General features: G+C 31.2%; 1 long non-coding RNA gene across 1 annotated transcript; it reads right to left on the reverse strand.

Moving 5' to 3' along the window:
- Positions 1-831: 831 nt before the first annotated feature.
- Positions 832-1,520, reverse strand: LOC149190563 (uncharacterized). Its single transcript, XR_016256505.1, has 2 exons — positions 1,172-1,520; positions 832-1,106 (listed from the first exon to the last, which is right to left on the reverse strand). It is a non-coding gene; the product is annotated as an uncharacterized LOC149190563 (long non-coding RNA).
- Between the last annotated feature and the right edge of the window lie 14,272 nt (positions 1,521-15,792).

Here is a 15,792-nt window from a genome sequence, read left to right on the forward strand (position 1 = left end):
TCAACAGTAGGTTGGAAAAATGGATTATTCCTTACAATGCTGAAAGGAATATCACTCCAGAGGAGAAATTTTGCCAGCAACTTGTCAGCTTGTTCTTTCTTAGTTCTTTTTAACATTGAACCGATAGATGACTGTGAACCAGGTGTGGTTCGAGAAACAAAAAATGATGATGCAACTACCGGATTGGCTGATGCTGCAGTAGAACCAATGCCACTTGGCCCACTTCCTTCAGCTGACCTTTTTAGTTGCCTTTTGAGTTCTTCTTTGGCCTCTCTAGTCTGCTCTAAAGTTTCCTATGCTCTAATGGCTCTTTGGATAAGTTCAAGAGTTGTATTTGTACAAGGCCCCACATCATTCACTTATCTATCGAACTCATCTCTACTCGCCTACCTTACCTACAATTCCGTCCCTATAAGCCCTTCGGGGGAAGTAAGTAAAGCCATCCCCATCCCCACCCCCTGAAGGGGAAGAGCTATCAGGGAAAGCAGAGAAGGGAATAAGGATAAGTCAGTAGCGATCAAGGGAAGGGCATAGTAAGGTAGAGCTCTAAGATAAGGGAAGGGGAAGATAAGGTGAGAGCACCCTCTAAGGGAAGGGAAAGGGAAGATCGAGCTAGTGCTATATCTATCACCCTCTGATTACAAAACCTACTATTACAAAAGAAATAGGGTACATCCGTTCCAATAGAATTCAAAACGCATAGTCGAAATAGAAAATTGCATTAACAACATAGACCGAGTTACACAACATATTAAACTGAATAATGTTAAACCACGCAGAGGTACTGTGGTCATAATGCTGCCTCCAGAATCAATATAGAAGTAGGGCGAATGAAGTAAATAAGAAAGATTCATATTAATCATGAATATCTAAAACAATGTCATAAGTCAAGCAGAGCAAGCCAGGGTTCGGATACTCCAAACCCTTGGCAGTTCATTCCATTACCAAATCACTTGTTCATGAACTGACATAAACATTTAATCCATAGAAAAACTATTAAAAGTCAAGAGACCACATAAACCCTCTTAATTACAAATCTCTCGGTAGCCGAGAATGTTTGAATGAAACCTAAGCAAACACAGTAAGGCAGTTCATACAACAAAAACCTTAGAGTTGAAACCCCAATCAATTTAACTGATCAAAGAACTAAGGCAGTTCATACAACAAAAACCTTAGAGTTGAAACCCCAATCAATTTAACTGAAAAAAGAACTATAGCAGTGTGAGATATTCGGAGGTAGATAAGACAGTCCTTGTCACGAACCGAAAACTGAGTGAGGGTTCCATCCAACCTTCGCCATGGCACTGCAAAAGCCTTCCATCGCGAATCGAAAATTGAGCGAGGGTTCCATCCAACCTTCGTCATGGCACTGCAAAACCCTTCCATCCCAACAGGGAGGAAGACGGGAATTAGAAGACCATAACCAAATAATGAGACTGATGGAAACCATAATGAACAAAATGTCAAAAAGAAGACTGTATACCTAGGTTAAGCTTGACAGAGGAATCTCTTTGCAAATGAAGGAGTGCCATGAAACCCAAGCCCTATTAGGGAAATCAATTGTTAGACATTGTATAATAGGTAATGTAATAAACGTAGAGCTACAAACCAGCATTCAAAATGTAACACATTACCTGCGTAAGGAGATAAACCTCTGCAGCGAACGCTAGAGCCACCGCTCGCAAGGAGAGAACGAGAGGGAGAATGCACCTAATCGGAGACATAGAACCCTGAGGTTCACCTCCTCCATCTGATCCTTGAATGTCCAGAGACCGTCGATCTAGAGGGAAGCCCAAAGCCAAAGTCGAAGTTGTACTGCAATAAAAGCTTCAGCGAGAAAGCACCACCACCTATGTTGAGTAATCCGCAGCAAGTTAATGCGATGTGTAGTTCGAAAGGATGGGTAAGTAAATACAGATCAGAAGTTTGGATATTCACCAAGGGTGTAGTTATGTACACAGTGTAAGGTCCATTAATAAATTGTATTCGAAGGGACAATTGTTGTGATGACATGTGGACTGGGTCGACGGCGAACCCTCTAGATTGTAACTTAGGACCAAGTCAAATGTGGCATATTATTAAACGCTCGATTGCATTATAATACATATAAGGTCAACGCATAATGAGATTAATTCATAACGAATGTTTGCAATGATTACATTTCATAACATGGTAAGTTAAGTAAATAAATTTTTTATTATGGTCATTATTAGCGAGTAGATGCGTGACAAAGTTAGTCTATGTCTTTTTTTAATTATATAAAAAAAGGGTTAAAATACCCTTTAAAAGATATGATGCGGCACTTTTCTTTTAAGTTTTTAATGAGAAAATGACAATTTTATTTTTATATATTGAAAATTTTAAATAATTAAAAATATAATAAAATATAATTAAAAAGTTATTAAACCAAATAATATAATTAATTCTAAAAATAAATTTAATCAAAACTTAAATAAAAATAATATATATATGAAAAATAAAGCAAATATAGATAATAATTATATATTTATTTTATTTTAATTATATTAAAAATTTAAAATATATATTAAAAATAAAATTTAGCGATTAAAAAATGTAAAAAAAATAACATGTTGTGTTGTGTGGGGAGGATGATATATAGGATTTACTCTCTTCCACATGGTCGGACTTGGTAGGCATTGACTTAGGGAGCCACTGTTCACACAATGTCTATTTTGCAAACCACATGGCTAAGGGGCAATGTTTGACTAAGTGAAGGTGATACAAGACATTGCCCCTCCTCAATATTTTTGGTTTTGGTTTTTTTTAAGATATTTTTTATTTAGTTTTCAATTAAATTTTATGTAAATTTTATTTATGTACTTTTAATTTTCTAAAATTCAAATATAAATTTTAAATTTCTATTTTGTAATTTTATTTTTATTTTGTAATTTTTAATTAAATTATTTATTTTATTTTTTTTTGGGTGTTTTAATCATTTTAATTTTTTATTCTTGCTTTTAACTTTTAATCTTTAAAAATATTTTTTTTCTTTTTTCTTTGAATTATTAATTATTTTTATTTTTTCAATTTAGTGCCCTATTTTTTACTCAAATATTACATCAAAATTCTTCGGAAATCATATCAATCCTTCCATAAAAGATGTTCATGGAATAGGTCCAAAAAGAAATGGACCCTATGGAGGGCTCTAACAGATACACATAGCATAACATAACTAAATATAAGATGCTTCTCTACTATAATAACCAGCCACATACATACCAAGAATGTCTGGCACAAAAAAGTAATCAATCCGAGTTAATAGATAATCATGGAACTCGCTTAGATTCTGAGCCATCACCTGGAATTGCGCTTCCTAGGTCAGCTGGAGGCTTTGGTGTCAAGGGCCAGATACTCAAATGTTGTTTAATGCATGCCAATCATTTATACATTGTGTTCAATAAACATAGCAACCTACACCTATTAGTTGACCCTGTTTCTCATTTGACCAGTGTCAGAAATCCATGTCTCCCTCCCTTTTGACTCGATTTAGTTCCTCTTGTATGTGCAATGTGATCAGATCATCGATTTACTTCCTCTTGTATGTGCAATGTGATCAAATCATGATATCTTGTAGCAGATCCTTCAGCCCTTTTCTGAAGGCATGAATTACCTCTATGCCCTTTTTCTTCGTAATAGGTACAACCTCTTCTTACATGTTCCCTCTCCCAATGCCTTGAGTTGAAAAGGGTGGCCTTTCTTGTTGCACCACACAAGATCCACAGTTAACCAGTACAAGCAGAATAAGGTAGCCCACCATAAGAAGACTTAAAAGGTCGGTGGCCTGTAAATACGACATGCCTTTCATCCTATGATATAGGTGAGATCGAGCTTTTAAGGTCGCTTTCCGAGGGGCTCCATAGCCTAAAAGAAAGGCCAAGCTCTAGCTTTCGTGACAATTCAATAAAATAGTGTAATCGATAGAATAATTCCCAACCCAAAATCCACTAGAGAGGGTATACTCCCGCACTAGCCTTCGGGATTCTCCCAAAGCTAATGCAGTGTATTGCTTTGAATTGCTCACAAACTGACTTAGTCTATCCCACAAAGAATGAAATTATACCATTGAAACAACCAATTGTTGTGGGGCTTTGAGTTTATTAGGGAAACCTTACCTAACCGATGAAAATGGTTTTTGGGGTACTTCGAGATATATATGTGTGTGTGAGAGAGAGAGAGAGATTCCTCGTAGTAAAAAAAAATGCATTAAACAACTATGACCTATGCAATAAAGCAAAACAAAATTATAAATAAACAATTAGAATTATAAACAAATAAAAAATAATTAATTATTTTAAAAGACTCTTTACAATTCAATATAAGGAAGAGATAAAATCTGTAGAATTGTGATGGTTGATATCTTAAAATTAAAGATTAATATAATAATAATAATTTCATATTATCAATAAAATATTTTAATATTTTTTAAAGATTTATAGAATAATAAATATTAAACCAATGTTATTCGGTTTAATATTTTTTATTTTCACTACTAAAAAATTATGTTTATTTTTTTTTGTCTAATATTTTATATTTTCACTACTAAAGAGTTATGTTTATTTACTGAGTGGTATTGAAAAAGAAAACATAAAAGATAAAAGTAATTGAAAAACAAAACATTTCTCTTTACATATATTATTTAAAAAATTATTAACATTAAAAAATTATGTCTATTAAGTAAAATATTTTAACACCAATTACAATGTTTTTGATTTTTTTTTAATTTATGTTTAACACTACTTATTACATGGTAGATATTTAATTCCTTTCATATTTAACATAGAGTTGACACATTATATATTTATTTTAATTTTTGATATATTATGTATCAAATTATCAAAATATACTATTTGAAAATCATTATCGATAAAAAAATTTATGTCAATTAAGTAAAATATTTTAAGACCAATTAAAATATTTTTGAGGAAATTTTAATTTATATTTGAAGCTTCTTATTACAAGGTAGATATGTAATTCCTTCCATATTTAAAATAGAGTGACACATCTTTTAATTTTAGATATATTATATATCCAACAATGAAAAGTTGAAAACAAAATAGCTCTTTTAAAGGTTTGATATTCTTAAAAGATAGCGGGTAAATATTTTAATATTATTTAGTGCTTAAAATATTTTAATATTATTTTGATTGATAGTAGCTCAAGTGGTAGTGGCCGTGAAAATGAAGTGTCACTAAATCGAAACTCTTGGGTTCACATGCACAATTATCATTAGTAAATATGGTTGATATAGACTTTCATTATTATTATTCTGAGTGAGCATCTGTTTCATGATAAGAGGTCAAGTTCAAAACCAAAGTGGGTACTTAGCACAACCAAAATCCTAATCCTCAAAACATGAATGAATGATCTTCTACCAAAAATCGGTCCCGTGTCCCCCAAATAAGAAGATCTCATACAAACAAAAGTGAACAAAAATGTCTAACGTGACTAAAACCTTAATATTAAATAATAATAATAATTAATAATAAATATTACTACTATTATTAATTAATAATTTTTTTATTTATTTTTTAACCAATATTAACTACAAAAGTGAACAAAAATGTCCAACATAACTAAAACCTTAATATTAAATAATAATAATGATTAATAATAAATATTACTACTATTATTAATTAATAATATTATTTTTATTTTTAACTAATATTAACTAATAATAATATTGTATACATTAAAAAAAAATACAATGAAATAAAAGTTGAATCAGAACGGTCATAACATGAAGGAATATGATCTCCGTTAAAATAATATTTTGAAGTCTAAAACAAGTAATAAACAATAAGTAATGGAACCTTGCTTTAAGGATAGGTTTTATTTCGAGTGCTAAAAAGGTGGCGGATGGCTCTGGAGATGGCTGCATCTGGCAAGGGGCAAATTCTGCGCAAAATGGACCATGAAACTACTCAAGGGGCAGGGAAATAAGTCTAATTTGCCTCTTGCGAAAAGTAAGAGAACCAATGCATGAAAATTAATCGTATAAGATAGACTTTCTATGCTATTATTTTAATTGATTACATATTGATCTCGTTGACTGACCGCACAAGTCCTGGAAGAGCGGACGGAGGGAGAAGTTTCGGAGTTCCTTGGTGAGACGCTACTGTATGAATGAATGGCAGCGATCCACTACTTATTTAACGAATGAATGGCAACAGGCAACTCGGCAACTACTTCAGAGGACTCGGCAGCTTTGCTTCTGTAATCTGCTGTCATCTTCAACTCCTGCGCAATGTCGTCGAAATGCCTGATAAGGAATTAAGCTGCCATCGGCGTAGCAGTGATCGTCCATGGCGGAAGAAATTAAAGCTACCAAAATTCGCGCTTATGTCGACAAGTGAGGGAGATACTGACAGATGAACCGTGAAGCTTACGTCATATGCTATATACGGTTAGTTCCAGCAAATAAAGAGACTGGGTCGATTTCATATAGAATCAATTTGGTAGGAAAGTGGTAAATAAGAGATCAAGTAATATTTTCTGTCGATGTAGTTATATTTGTTAAGACCTACCCTTAGATTTTGAGTCTTTTCGATGTCATGGCCCTAAGAATGTTGTGTTACGGCTGACGCTATAGTTCGTATATGTATTTCCACTTATAGTTATTATTTCCGAAGTTCTCCTTTTTGCAACATATTTCAGCTTTGTATATGTGCTATTGCTTTTTAAGCTTTCCTTTTGCAACTTATTTCCCATTTCGGTAAATTTGTTTGATAAAGAGCCTGTAAAAGAGTTAAATGACAACCTTACATTACATATCTACGCAGCGCTGTTCAATGTGGGGAAAAAAGATTTTGAACTGCGGAGAAAAATGATTTTGAAGTCGGAAGAATCTATCACAATTTATCTCTATTTATTATCGCTCTTTATTATTACCTAATGTATACATATATATTTATCTTGACTTATACATCCTTGACTAGTTTAAATTTGAATGTCTGGTACAGTATTTCTACGAGAATAGGTTTTGCGTTAGCGTCTTAGTGGTTGATTGTGATTTGCATCCTAGGGCTGGGTTTTTGATGGGTTTGTGAATTTGGTTTGATATTGGATGTTGAGTTTGTTTTTTTTCTCGGAAGTAGAAATAGGGTATTTTTAATTCGATGGCAGATTCCCTAAATATTTGGGAATCGGATGGACATGGGTGCGGTCAATTTTTTGACCACGCTCATGTCCGTCCGATTCCCGAATATTTGGGGAATCTGCTATCGACTTAAGCTAAGCGGTAGGAATCTAGCTTTCTAGTCCAAGGGTGGTCTGGGTGTGATTGTTAGCAAAGCTTGCTTTTTGTTGTGGGTTGATTCTGGTTAATAGTCTATAGGTATTTTTCGCACACTAGTTTTTCACTTGTGGGTTAATGATGGGTGGTTTGTAGGTTTTTTTAGCATAGTGTTTTTTGGTCATGCAGTAATCATTGGTAAAGGGGTCAAGTCTCTAGTTGATAAGGAGTTGTCCATCTCCTTACTTGGTGGGTTTTCCTGTGAAGTCAATTCTTTTTTCCGTGAGGAAGTTATTTGGTGATACCATAGCCTTTCCAAGGTCGAGTCAAGCCAGTTTTCCTATCATTTTATAGGAAGAGGCAACCCTTTCAAGGAAATTGAAGAAACCTCTTATGATTCTATGATGCCGCGAGAAAGAGAGGGAAGAGCATGAGGGGAGGAGGTGGCAACCAACATGGTATAAATTTTTTTACTCATGAGTTTGTAGTGACCTATTTTAATAGATAAGCATTGTGGAGATTAAAGAAGGTGACGCAAGACAATCTTTGGTAGAGTTGGACATGTTGGAAGACATATCAAGTTGTGTTTCCAACATATCAAGTTGTGTTATAGACCCTACCAAACGAAAAAACTTCTCGGGTTGGTTTTAAGAGACAAGTAGGTGGAAAAGTATAACATTTTTGCCTCTATTGAAGATGAAAAGAGAATTCTAAGGAACTTGAGGTTTTGTGTGGACAATATAGTGACCGGTTTGATGCATGTGGAGAGTGACATACCATGTGACTCAGAGGGAGAGAGAATTCGTCCCCCAAGTTCTAATGCATGGGCTATGGCCAACATCTCTTCCTAAGAGATTGATTAGCAAGGGTGAAAGGTTGTGGGTAAATTATGAGTCTCTCCTATTGGTTTTGATGAGGTATGTAGTTGTCTTCTTATTTGCAAATGACCATGACTTAGATGGTTTGTGGCCATGTGTTTTGAATTTTTTCTTAAGTCTCAGTCTCTAAGGTTGGTTTTTGTCGCCAATGCTATATAATGATGATGCTCAACCACTGGTATGAAGTTTTCATTAAAGCAAGGTCACTCCTCGTGTGAAGTTTTTGGTAAAGCACTCCTTATGCTAGTGTTCAATGTTTGTTACTAGTTGATTGATGGATTTCTTGGCGAGCCGCCTCTCTATGGTATTTTTGTCAAGGAGGTGTCAAGCCTAATGCCTTGGCTCTTGTATTTTTGTGAAGGAGGTGTCAAGCCTAATGCCTAGGCTCTCGGCATTCCTCTAGGATCCTCTTACAGTGTTTCAATATTTATGATATCTTCTTGATCTATATCATAATTAAGGAATATGTGTTTCTTATCTTTTTAAGTAATATGAAGTATTCTAATTTGCAAAAAAAGATGATCTCCCCACACTATGTCACCAAATTTTAGTTTAAAAAAATAAAAAAAATTAAAACAATTAATTAACTCGAAACTCTTTAGAATATTTATGAAGCAGAGCTACTCTGTAGCCTAACCAATAAAATAAATGTCTAGTCTAACTAATAAGAGAAATGTTAACTTACAAACATTTTTCTTTGATGAATTTTGTCAAAAATCCTCTCTGAATTTTGTCAAAAATTCTATATAAATTTTTAATAATCATAATTTAAATTGTTTAATTTACAAATTTTAATATCTCAAAAAACAATCCATTTAAACATTAAAAAAAATAATAACAATCTAACTCTAAATTATATTTCCATATTTAAAAAAAAACAAAAACAAAAACCATTTTTCCTATTAATTACACGGCTACACAAATATACAATCTCTGTAGCTATCGGTCATCCCAATCACTTTACCCATCAAAAATATTTCTGCTGCTACACACATCTTGCTCAATTAAAAATATTAACGGGAAGCCATCTATAAAGATTGACCTACTCACGGAGCAGACCTACGATCTCTGCATTTAAAATAGACCTTTTATACTATTAATTAATTGATGAGATATTGTTGTTGACCGACGACACAAATCGTGTAACAGTAGACGAAGGCAGAAGTTTCCGAGTTCCTTCGTTAGATGCGACTCGATGAATGAAAGGCAACGTGCGATAATTATTTAACGAATGAATGGCAACAGGCAACTTGGTGACATCTATCACAATTTATATTTAATTATTATCCGCCATTTTTATTAGCTGATATAGGGATATATTTTATTCAGAATGAGTAACATCTATCACCATTTATATTTAATTTTTATCATTAATTATTATTTATACCTGCCCAAGTCACCTCATATTGAAATTTAATGGAGTAATCTGTAAATCTTTAAACGTATAAAATATTTAAATTAAATATTAAATATATTTTTTTATGATTAAAAAAGAAATTAATCATATGGGCAGTTCAATGTGGGAAAACTAGGATTTTGAATTTTGCAAAATTTATCACAATTTATATTTAGTTATTATCAGTCTTTTTTATTAGCTGATATAGGGATATATTTTATTCAGACTTAGTACCGTCTATCACCATTTATATTTAATTTTTATAATTAATTATTATTTATACCTGCCCAAGGCACCTCATTTTGAAATTTAATGAAGTAATATGTAAATATTAAATTTATTTCTTAGAAATTTGAATATTAATTTTATAATTTTAAAAATTTCAATTCCTAATTTGTAAATATGTCTAATTAAACTAATTTTATAAATTTTAAAATTATTTTAAAAAAATCACTAATAAACCAATATCCTCGTAAATTAATTCTTCAATAAAAAAAATTAAATTTATAAATTAGAGCCATGCATGTACTGCCAAAGTCTGTCAAATTCATTTCTTAGCCTTTTCTGTGATTTATTTTTTTGGGACGCTTTGTAGTTTGTTTGCCTTTGGAAAACTCTATCCCTAATTTTGAAGGCAAGCTTTTTTATTACACGGTGAGGACTTGTTTGTCTTTACAAAAATCTATCCCTAATTTTGAAGGCAAGCTTATTTATTACACTATTGGTGAGGAGGTTCTATTCTGTTAACAAATATTCAATGAAGACGTGGACATGACATTGTTCTTGGTAGAATAGCACCTTGTACATTAGCAATACTAGGTGGAGGTTCTCAAATTTTATTAAGTAGAAGTAGTTTTCTTACTGTGAGGTTCTATGAGCTGACATTGTAGAGATGGGTAGGTTAATAGCGAAATCCATCCTCAATTTAAAGCTCGTCACTCTTCACTTTATTTAAGGCCCTCCGCTCTGTGTTTAAAGCCATCAACATTCCTTTACACCCTAATATGCAAATACTAGTTACATCTTTTTGTTTGGAATATAGTAGTTACATCTTTTTGTATGGAATATTTGCTTAATTGCAAAACAATTTTCTAGAATTTTCTGCTATCTTTTTTATGGAATATTTGCTTAATTGCAAAACAATTTTCTAGAATTTTCTGCTATCAATTAAAAATCTGTAAAATTGATTTATTAGCCGTACATGTCATATATATTTCATTCGCTATACAAGTGTCATATTTGTTTCAGTTGTACTAGAATATGCGTCATATCTATTTCATTCACTATACAAATGTCATGTTTGTTTGAGTTGTACTAGAATATGCATAGAATCAAAGGATTACATTTAAGTACATAGTGCAGTATAGTGCAATTAGATATATGTTGAAATACAATTTCTAAAAGGTACACGTATGTGTAGTTGGTTTACACCAGAAATTTTTTATTGTTTTTATTTTTCATCTAAATTAAGTTTAACATAAATAGAAACATTTTAATTTTTAAAATATTATTTTTTATTAACTAAAGCAAATAAAATATTAAAATTACTATCATATATTTAAAAATATATAAAATATTAAAATTACTATCATATATTTAAAAATATATATATGAGGAGGATTAATTTAATTAGGCCTATAGGCCTTCCTATACATCAACAATTGTTAACACTTTTACCCTGCTCGGTTCGATCAGGTGAGACACTTTCAACCGTTGATTTGAAGTGTGAGTGCTTTTTCCAAATATCGATTGAGTTTCCTTCTTTTGACCTCCGAGTTCTGTTGTGCACTCAGTGGCATGGCAAAATATTTTTACTGCTTTTTCATAAGATTGGTAGATTTTTAGGCCAATTACCAGATCGAAATCCAGTTATTTTTTATTAATTCTTCTCAAATGGCAGCGATAAATCTGCAAAAGGATTCATCGTATGCAGTCACTTCATGGAAAACCGCAGGCAAACTCGCTAGCGTTCGTTTGCCTATTACCTTCGCTTCGCATTCAAGTGTTGCGTTCTTTTATTTGATAGACAGGTACATGCTGTTAAGATGAACCTTCTATCTCATACTTGCAAGAGCGTTTCAGCAACTAATTCAATGCATGATGAGATACCGGATTCCTACTTATGGTCAGAAGAAGATCGTCCCATTGAACAGCCAGGAGACTGCGGAGAAAATGGCACTACAATCTTTTTTATTGACGGGGAAACATCGGTGGACCTTCCTGCTTAGTGCTTAATTCTGTATCGTTCAACTTAGTTTTTCATTCGACTTCACCCACAGGGAACTTGCTAGTGCACATGTCAAGGTAATTACTCTCTGGTCTAAATTACTCGAATATTCTTTTGTCAACTGTGGTTCTCAGCTATTTTATTTCTTTCCAGTGATAATTCCTTTTCCATCGTTACTTTTGCCTCTAATTATATATTTGGTTAGGGTTTCAAAGGGGAAGCCCTAGACTGGTTTTCTATAAATAATGCCTCTAACTTCAAGATTCCAATGCGTATGTGGTTTCATTTGACTCCCGCTGAGCAAATTTTGTTTGAGTTTAGTTTTCTCTTTGCACAGAGGGATTTCATTGTCGGCAACACTCACCGCTATATATATATATATATATATATATATATATATATATATATATATATAATTTCATTTGGAACAGGGTTCTGTGTCTTTGTCTTCGTGCTATATGAACATGTATAACTCTTACTTTTTCTGTCTAAACTCATTATAGTGCTCAGAATAATTTTTTCGAAGACCTTCTCGTATACCCTAACTGATGTCCACGTATCTTTTTGTTTGCAGGTGTGTTATGAACAAGGGTATCCTAGGAGACCCCCTTGCTCTAGACAAATTATACACAATCTTTTCATCTCAGCTATGCCATTTGCAGGTTCTTACCAACATTTTATTTTCTATAAAATTGTACAGGTTCTCAAACTTGATGGCCGAAACCACTCTAGGATTCCAAGCTCAGGGTTTATATTCATTCAAGAGGTCTTTGCACTGGCCAGCTTTATGCAATTTTTCCCGTAATACCTTAAGAACCATAATTGTATATTGCTAGCATCCGTCAGTTCACTATAATTATTCATCTCACCACTTGGAACTATGTTTATTTATTTATAAATCTGGTTTTGTTATAGCTTTATTTGGGTTGTTGCATTTGCATTTCTCTGTATGTGGTTAGTCTTGCATGGTCGGATTATATAAACTCTTTGTGTTTATATCTATATACACTTCGGGTATATGAGAAAACTATACACTGAATTCAAATCGAACCCTTTATGGTTAATATTTGATAAAGCTCAACTATGCATTTTCTTTGTTTATTTTAATGCTATGTATAATTACAAGGTATGTTCATGATCTTAGTCTAAATAGGAAGGTATTTTGAAATATTTATTTGATAATGAAAAAGCATTGATTTTATATTTCCTCCACATGGAAATTAATATTTTGTACCTTATATTTTATAGCTCATTTTTTTTCCTTAATCTATGATATTTCTATTGTATTCTATGATATTTTTATTGTTCTTTTTAGTTTCAATAGGTTTGTATTATCATGTATAGTTGTTTTTTTTCTTCATTTCACATTTGCAATTACTTTACATGTTATCTAAATGGTTTACATACTTTTCCAATCATAGAAACAAAGTTTTGTTTTATATTTATTTACTCCCCCACAATATTTCTAGGCCAAAGGCTTCACAAATATTGTTAATGGAATCACTAGACTTCTTAGCTCTAATCTCCCCAGTATTTAGGACTGATATTCTTGGGTTAGATAAATAGGTTCTCCTAAACCCTGGAGCTTCTAAGATGAATACACTCTTATCTAGGATGACCCTAGAGACCCTAATATTAATGTAATTAATTATATTTTATTCAAAAGTAAACTTCAGCCTATGAATATTATATCTTTCTCAATGCTAATTCTACTACTTGTTTTGTCCATAACACTCCCCATAATTTCCACAAACCAAGTAACTCTTCTAGAAAAATTCAACAATTCCAATTTAATAATCTTATCGCCCTCTCTTTGTACCTTTTGGAACAATTGCTAGTTATAAGATATTGTTAAAGAAATGACATTTATCTTTAAAATTTTTATTTTGAAAAATTATATTATATATATAGTATTTATTAATAGTAAATTAATGGCATTTATCTTTAAACTTTTTATTTTGAAAAATTATATTATATATATAGTATTTATTTATAGTAAATTATTTTTATATAAAATATGTTATAACAAACGTTTAAATTTATGGTTATTTTAGACTATTCTTTCTTTTCTTTTCTTTAAGGTTAATTATTGTGTGGGTTTTGCAGTAGTTTGCTTTTGAAACTATTATGATAAAAAAAACAACATTCTCTTTTTTAGAATGACTTAAATACTTTCAAAAAAGTTATATTCTAATTGCAAATTTGATATGCAAACCTGATATAATTAATTGGTGTTAGAAATTTCTTATATAATAGACATCTTTATAGAATAAATTTTATCTTAATTAAAATACTATATTGGTTATTATCTGATTTATATACACTCAAAAAATGATATTATCTAAAATAATAATCTAATGAGTGTAAATCTAATTCGAATACATTTAAAAGATACATTTGATTTAAAAAATATTTAAACGTAAATGTTATACACAATCTAACCAAAGAAACCCTCAAAAAAATAAACTCTAAAATTAAATTTTTAAATTAAAAAATCATATTTCTATATCATCCTCAAAATAAACAATATATCCATGCCCATGCTACTATGTTATACATAATATATCCGAAAAACCCTATAAAAAGAGTAGATTCTAAAATTTTGATTTTAAATACCTATATGTGTATAAATTTAAAATCTTGGTCCTTTAACATTAAATCAAACATAACTCTACAATAAATATTCCTTTAAGTGTTCAAAAATATGAATTTATTGTGTAAAGGCTGAGTCGTTTCTATTTATAGTATATTCCCAACCAGATCTTCAAATATTTCGATAGTGGATTTAATCATTTCATTCAGTGAGTTAATTTAACTCGTGAAGTTTAAAACGTGAAGTTTAAAATTTTAGTTTAAATGGGTTTTGGTGGGATGGATGTATTATTTTCGTCGATAATTAAATAATATTGGTTTCAATTAGAGGGAAATTTTCTTTTTCCAAATATAACTAAATTATTAATAATAAATTATAATTAAAATAACTTGTTAATGAAGAGTATTTTCATTGTGTATTCATTTGCCACTTTCATGGTTATATATTTAACAACTATTTATTTAGAAAGAGTAATTTAAATGTTATATATATATAGATATAGATATAGATATATAGATATATTTATATTTTAATATGTTTTTAACAAATTTTGTTTAGAATTTAATCAATTTGTTTTTAAATATATAGATTTTTATGTTGGATTTGTTAAACATTTGAACATGTTTAAAATATGTGTCTTATTGTCTTAAGGTACAGAACAAACGATCTATGGATGGCAAGATCATAAGGGAGCTAAAGGATTCAAGAATACCACCAAATCAACTCTTCCAACTCCAGCATAGCCTCAGAGGGCACCAACTAATCATTCAAAATAAGAGATTCATCCTTCAAATCTAAAGGAAAGAGACTCAACCATAATTGTTGCCTCTATAATGAGTGGGTTAAACAACACCCACTAGTGAGATCAATCAGATAGTGATAAGGCTACCACAAATATGGAAAAATACTTGGCAATAGAACTATTCCAAAGAAATAATGTCAATATTTTATTTATAGCTGATCCTCATAAATGGATTGGCGACCACAAAATCCATATCCAACCTTGGGAGATGATATTGGGAATGTATTAAATGTAGTTTGGTGTACTGGGCTCATTGGTGGTTATGATATCAACTTGTAGTTTTAAAAAATAAAAACATAAAACAATTAAACTTTACCAATTAAAAATATTAACTCGATACCATTTATAAAAATATTGACATATTCATGAACAAAGTTAGATCCTAGTCCAACTAATAAAAGAAATGGCACTTTTTTTCGTTAATTTTATCCAAAATCTTGTAGATATTTTGAATAATCATAATTGAAGTTGTTTTTATTGCAAAGTTCTACTGCCAAGGGTTTTTAGGGTGTTTAATCCATTTACAGATTAAAATGTGAATTTTAAATAACAAGAAATCACAATCTTTCTCAAAATTGTATCCTTAGATTTCTGCCAAAAAAGAAATATTTACTCTATTATTTAGTTTGCTCCACAAATCTAAA

The sequence above is a fragment of the Pinus tabuliformis genome, chromosome 3_1, assembly GCF_031772625.1.
Source record: "Pinus tabuliformis cultivar Carrire ecotype Pingquan chromosome 3_1, CPIR1, whole genome shotgun sequence".
Taxonomy (NCBI): domain Eukaryota; kingdom Viridiplantae; phylum Streptophyta; class Pinopsida; order Pinales; family Pinaceae; genus Pinus; species Pinus tabuliformis.